Source organism: Callorhinus ursinus, unplaced genomic scaffold (assembly GCF_003265705.2).
Source record: "Callorhinus ursinus isolate GAN/ISIS: 27379988/994484 unplaced genomic scaffold, GSC_fseal_2.0 scaffold32, whole genome shotgun sequence".
Classification (NCBI taxonomy): domain Eukaryota; kingdom Metazoa; phylum Chordata; class Mammalia; order Carnivora; family Otariidae; genus Callorhinus; species Callorhinus ursinus.
Window position 1 is genome coordinate 6348323 of NW_027397094.1, and position 6000 is coordinate 6354322.

A 6000-nucleotide genomic window follows, 5' to 3' on the forward strand; every position below is an offset into this window, starting at 1 on the left:
CAAGGTTTTAAAAAAACATTGTATCATTCACTCTACGTGGGACAAATTGAACATATGCAGGCCACGAGTTACAGCCTCTGATTTAATCCATCATTTAAATATATTCCTCAAGCATCTACCAAGTCCCAGATACTGTGCAGGACCCAAAGAATGTAATTTCTAAGACAAAATTCCTGCCTTCAAAAAGCTTACAGTCTCATGTAAGATAGAGAGGATTGCCAAGTAATTATAACACAGGACTCTGTGGGCCTCTTGGGTACCTAACAGGGAACCCTGACCCAGACTCAAAAGGGGTCAGAGATGGCTTTGCCAAGGAAGTGATATCTAAGTGGAGTTCAGAAAGGTAGCTATTAACCTAATATATCAGTTAGCATCGGCTGCGTAACAAACCACTCCAGAGCTTAAAAGCTGGAGGTAACAATTTGTTTAGGTCATGATTCTGGGGGCTAGTCATGTGGCCGGGCCAACAGGGCAGTTCCGCTGAGCTGGGGCTTGCAGATGCATTAACAGAGAGCTGCTGGGCTGGTTAGGATTTGGCTGGAGCTGCTGGTTTAGGATGGCTTCTACTGGACAGCCCATCTCCGGTCCACATGGTCCGTCATCCTCCTACAGGCTGGCCCAGCGTAGTTCACGTGGCAGCTGGGCCAGTTTCCAAGATAACGAGTGGAAATGCGCAAGCCAGGCTCTGTACTGACACGTCGTGACTTCTGCTGCATGGTCCTGACCAAAGCAAGTCGAGGGGCCAGCCCAGATTCAAGGGGAAGAGAAATGGTCTCCACCTCTTGACGAGAAGTCACATTGCAGAAGGCGTAGATTCAGGGGAAGGTGGAGAACCGTGGCCATTCTGGCCATCTACCTCCCCTGATCAGGAGGCAGGGCATGTGCAAAGCCGTCTGCTATTACAAGGGCAGAGAAGACAAATGGAGTACTGAGGAAAAACGTGACAAGGGTGGTCAGAAGAGGTCAGTTCCTGAAGGTCCTACCATGCATGCAGCCCGGTGAAATAGATTTTTTTAATCAAAAAATATTAAAAATTGGATTAAAAAACCTTTCTCTCTGCTGATTATATGGGGGAATACAAGACAGGTGCAAAATAGATAGAATGCAAGGTTTGACATAAGCATCTTAAAAAATGTTCTGGGGGCTTGCAAAAAGGATAGATCATATCTAGTTTGACAAATCAAGGAAGGCTTCATGAAGGAGATGGAATTGAAGCCAAACTTTGAAGGACAAAACAGATTTTACCAGGTAGAGATGTGGATGCTAACGTATCAGCGTTCGCCCAAGTGCAGGGGAAGGGAAGCCCCAAATATATATGACAGCAAGCAGTGTGGTTTGGCTACACCGAGGGCAGCCGTACACAGTCTTCTTCTACCTTAACTTTCTGGAAGATGATGTTCCTATGTGACACTCCCACATTCATACCCCAGGTATGCCAGAGTTAGGACAGGCTATAGTGTTACAGAAGATGGTCAGCTCTCTGGCGGTAACCCCACCCTCTCTTGCCCACTGGTCCATTGTGACACTGGGCTTGAGATCCACTAATGTAGGCTTTGTTGGGGAGCAATAAAAGAGGCAGCTGAGGGGATAAGTAAGTGGATGTTCTAAAATGCCAGGTTGGGGGCGGGTGGCGCCTGGGTGGCTCAGTCTGGGACGGCTCGGATGCTCAGTTGAGCGTCTGCCTTCGGCTCAGGTCATGATCTCAGGGTCTTGGGATCGAGCCCCAAGTCAGGCTCCCTGCTCAGCGGGGAGTCTGCTACTCCCTCTCCCTCTGCCCTGACCCCCAGCCCCCCACTCATGCACTCTCTCTCTCTTCTCAAATAAATAAAATCTTTAAAAATAAATAAATAAATACAATGCCAGGTTGAGGGATCTTAACTTAGTAAATGCAAGAAAGGGTCCCTGAATGTTTTTGAGTAGGTAAAAACATAAACAGAGCTGCTTATTGCCAATATTCACTATGAAAATGGAGTGAAATAAGCAGGGTGAGGCTCAAAAGAGACGCTCCTTTCTCATCTCCCAGTCATAGCCGACATCACTAACCGACCAAAGGACTTCTTCTTGAGACCCTCCAGATCTGTCCTTGCTTAGTGCTCTAATGCTGTAGAGGGTGGAGCTGAGAAGCAAATTGGAACCTGATGGCCACGGTGGGGCTGGAGACAGGCAGCCATTTAAGAGGGGAGACCCCACTTGGGAGGGAAGCAGAGCCAAGGTGGTATTCTGGGGTTGGCAGTGGAAAGGAGAACTACATTAAAGAAGTGTGGGTTATCCCCCGAGGATTTGCCACTCGGATTGGTCAAGGTGGGAAAAGAAGAAGAAGAAGAGGGGAAATCAAACATCACTCCAGTGTTTTAAGGTTGGGAGAGACTTGTGGTGCCACACCGGAAGAAGAAAGTTGGGAAAACCAACTGTGCAGTGGAGAAGAAAATGGATTCAGTTTTGAGTCGTGGGTATAAATACCAGGCGCAAAAGCATCAGGGTGAGGGCGGAGGCTAACACGTGTAACTACCACACAAAACAAAAATGTCATGAATGTTGCCTTCCTTCCAAGATTCCAGCAACATTGGAAAAGGGTGTGTGGGAGAGAAACACACGTCTGGTTTCTTCTAAGAATGTTACAACATTGTTCAAGATTCCTAGTGGAACCCAGAAGAGGAAGAAAGGTGACAAGTCGGCTTGTAAGAGTTTTGTTTTTCTTTTGCCTAAGGAAAGGTTGGAAAGAATGACTTCTGGGTACTGGCCAGGGCGGCACCTGTTGAACCTTGAACTTCCTGGGTCCATCCTTCAACCTCCACTTTGCGTCTGAATGGAGTCCTGGCTTCATGAAACGTAGTAAACTTGCTCAAATTATGAGATCTGTCGTTCTGCTGCCTCTAAATTGAGACTGTTGTTCACGCGACAAAAGTAGGGGCTCGTGTTCAGAGGAGAGGAGCTGAATTTCTAGTCACCCGTCTTGCAGGGAGATGGTAAAGAAGGGTGGCTTAAGAGGATGGGTTCTTGATTAAGATTTCTTGAGTTCACATCCCAGCAATGCCCTCACCAAAGGCATCGATGCATCAATTTCCTCATCTTAAATTGGAGATTATACTTGTAGGCATCTCTTTCCGTGGTTGTGAGGATTCACGGAGAATCAGGTGTACTTAATGACTAAATCTGATTGCTTCACAATGCCCTTTATTTCTTTTTTTTTTGTATAGACACCTATTAAGGGCTAACGAATAATTCCTCTTCTATGGTAGTATCACGCACGGGAAGTTCTCATCTTCTAAAAGGAACATTTCCTTTGGTTTAGCATGACCAGAGGAGAAACTTCAAGGATCTATCAATGAATGAATGCCCCTATAAAGGAAGTTCTCAGCAGCTTCCCCACTCTCTGAGATCTGAAGTCAGCCTGGCCATAGAGTTCATCAGTGTGGAGTGCCAGTCATACTCAGGCTCCATGGATATGAAGTTAGGGAGATGAACTTCAGCAAATGATCTTCTACGTTAGGGCTTGGAAAATTTCTTATTTCTACTTGTATTAACCCCTAATGGTAAATGAGCTGGAAACGGATTACACTTAACTCTTACACTTCAGCTGCAAAGATTTCCTTATAAATTCGTCCTCTTGTAAGTATAGTAACAAAGATGGCGTTATGTGATTCAATTAACATAGTTCAGGGGCCAGAGCATTTCGGAAGGTAGTAGCATTCCCTGTTTTTTGGGGGGTTTTTTTCCTCCTAATGCCTTAAACCAGCACATCATTTCTTTATCAAAGATTTTTCTGCGACAAATATTGGCAGTGGTGTGTGTTGCTCTCTAGGAATAAAAAGCCTGGGTGTTTGTACCATTTGCCAGTTTCTGTGATGTAAATACTCTCACCATGGTTGACTTCAAGACACTGAAGAGCGAGGTTGGGCAGTCTCCACGCAACTGGCTGAACTTTCCTTAACACCCCATTGTCACTGGACCAAATGGCTCTCAAGCCGCCCCTGAGACATTTGAGTACAATCTAAGATAACAGTGTCATCTTGGAGCCAGGGAGGAAATGGGGAGCAGGAATTGAGACTGGATATTCCAGGTGGCGGTGGAAACCACATCCAGCTGGTACACACTGCTTTGTTTTGTATCATAAATAATCATAAATACGCTTTGACGTGTATCTTTTTGTTAGCTGCTCTTCCCAGACCAAGCCCGTCTGCAAGAGCAATCAGGGAATGTGGATAGCAATAACAACAATAATGAAAACAGTCCCCGGAGATTCTCCGGGGCCCTGAGGGACCTCATTTCTTGGCAGAATCCTAAGAAGCTCATTAGCATGCATTAAAACTCTCCCGCATGGTCACCAGTGCGAGTCTCTGCGCTGCCCTCTAGTGGTTTCAATGGCTGCCATAATCTAGTGGTGGATGACTACCCGCTGACCACATTGTCCCCTTCCCCTCAAGTGTTTTAATGTCACTAAAACTGTCCTCAGTAAGGTTTGAGGAGAAGCTTCAGGACCATGGATACAAGGGTAATTGGACTCCACTCTTCTGGAGAAATTGGGACAAATTCCCGCATGCTGAATGGGAAAATAGGTGGGTGGGACAACTTAAGAGTCACAGCCAAAAGGGTCCCTTGCTTCAGGAAGTCTGGGTATCAAAGTTCCTTCCCTGTCAGGTGATCCTTGACGTTCAAATCTAGTGATATGAGGTGGTTCTCCACCTCCTGCTTAACAGTCTTGATCCTAAGGCCGGGTAATTCACCAAGTCTAAGTTTTTATTATCATTTTTTCCGAAATACCCATCCCACCCCGGTGCTAGTAGAACTTCCGGTGCCTGCCCTGAGAGGTGGTCCAGATTCGCTTGGTTTCCTCCCTCTCTCTCCCAACAGTGTATTTGCGCTAGCGATTTGGTAAGCTCTCCACTTTTCTCACCTACCCTTGACCTTGTAGCGGTCTCAGCAGAGAAGTAGGGACTTCTTTCTCTGTAAGGAAAAGGAAGAGACTGCCAAAGTTCTCACTGCAGAAAGGCTTTGGAAAGGTGCCTACTTGGAAGAACATTCAGAGCCAGCTCCTGGCATCTCTGCTTTAACCAATGAGGCAAGGTTTCCAGGTGGGTCACCTCACAGCACTAACGATTGCCTTTTGGTAAAGGTGATGGGGCTGGGCATGATGGCATGCCTCTCCCCATCCTCCTAGTTTACAGGATTGTGAAACCAGTAGAGAGAGTGTGTGATATTGCCGTGAAAACTGCAGAGGGCTGAAAAGATGCTAATTCTCAGAACAGTGATCCCCCACATAGAGTGAATGGCTGACCCCATTTCTTCCTCCTAAGCTGTATACACTCTTCCAGGCTGGTACTTACTATTTAATGAGTGTGTATCTCTCCACTAAATCTGCTGTCAGAGCCTATCCTACGTCTGTCTAGAGTACCAGAGCCAGTCCAGATATCTACACACCAGATCCCAATTTTACAAACAAAGCAAATGAGGCTCAAGGAAGTTCAACGAGCTAATGCGTCGCAGACAGGGGATTTGAACTCACATCTGTTGACTCCTGATGCAGTGAACATACCAGGCTGATCATCAAAGTCATCGATGTCAATTATTGGTGGCTGATGCCGCAGTGACAGGACAGACGTGGAATGAGGACTCGATCAATCATGCCTCTGTAATGAAGCCTTCATAAAAACCCAAAAGGATGGGGTTTGCAGAGCTTCTAGGTTGGTAAACACGTGGAGATTTGGGGGAGTGGTGAACCTGGAGAGGGGAGGGAGGCTCGGCATCCCTTCTCCACACCTGTATCCGTCTGTTCCTGAATTAGATCCTTTTATGATAAACTCGTAATCTAGTTAAAAAAAAAATGGGGGAGGATGGCAGCTGGGTGGCTCAGTTGGTTAAGCGTCCGATCCGTGATTTCGGCTCGGGTCATGATCTGAGGGTCATGGGATCCAGCCCCGTGTCAGGCTCCACACCCAGCTTAGGATTCTTTCTCTCTCTCTCTCTCTCTCTCTCTCTCTCTCTCTCTCTCTCTCTCTCTCT

At 46.6% G+C, this 6000-nt stretch overlaps 1 protein-coding gene across 2 annotated transcripts in view; it reads right to left on the reverse strand.

The window, feature by feature from the left end:
- Nucleotides 1-6000, reverse strand: part of ASAH2 (N-acylsphingosine amidohydrolase 2) — a 117273-nt gene that overhangs the window by 93262 nt on the left and 18011 nt on the right. The window contains exon 2 of one of the 2 annotated variants that reach the window (XM_073878943.1): nucleotides 5504-5627. The exons of the other annotated variant lie outside the window; for it this stretch is intronic. The gene's annotated coding sequence lies outside the window, so the exon portion shown is untranslated. The remainder of the gene's footprint in view (nucleotides 1-5503; nucleotides 5628-6000) is intronic. 2 annotated transcript variants of the gene reach the window in all.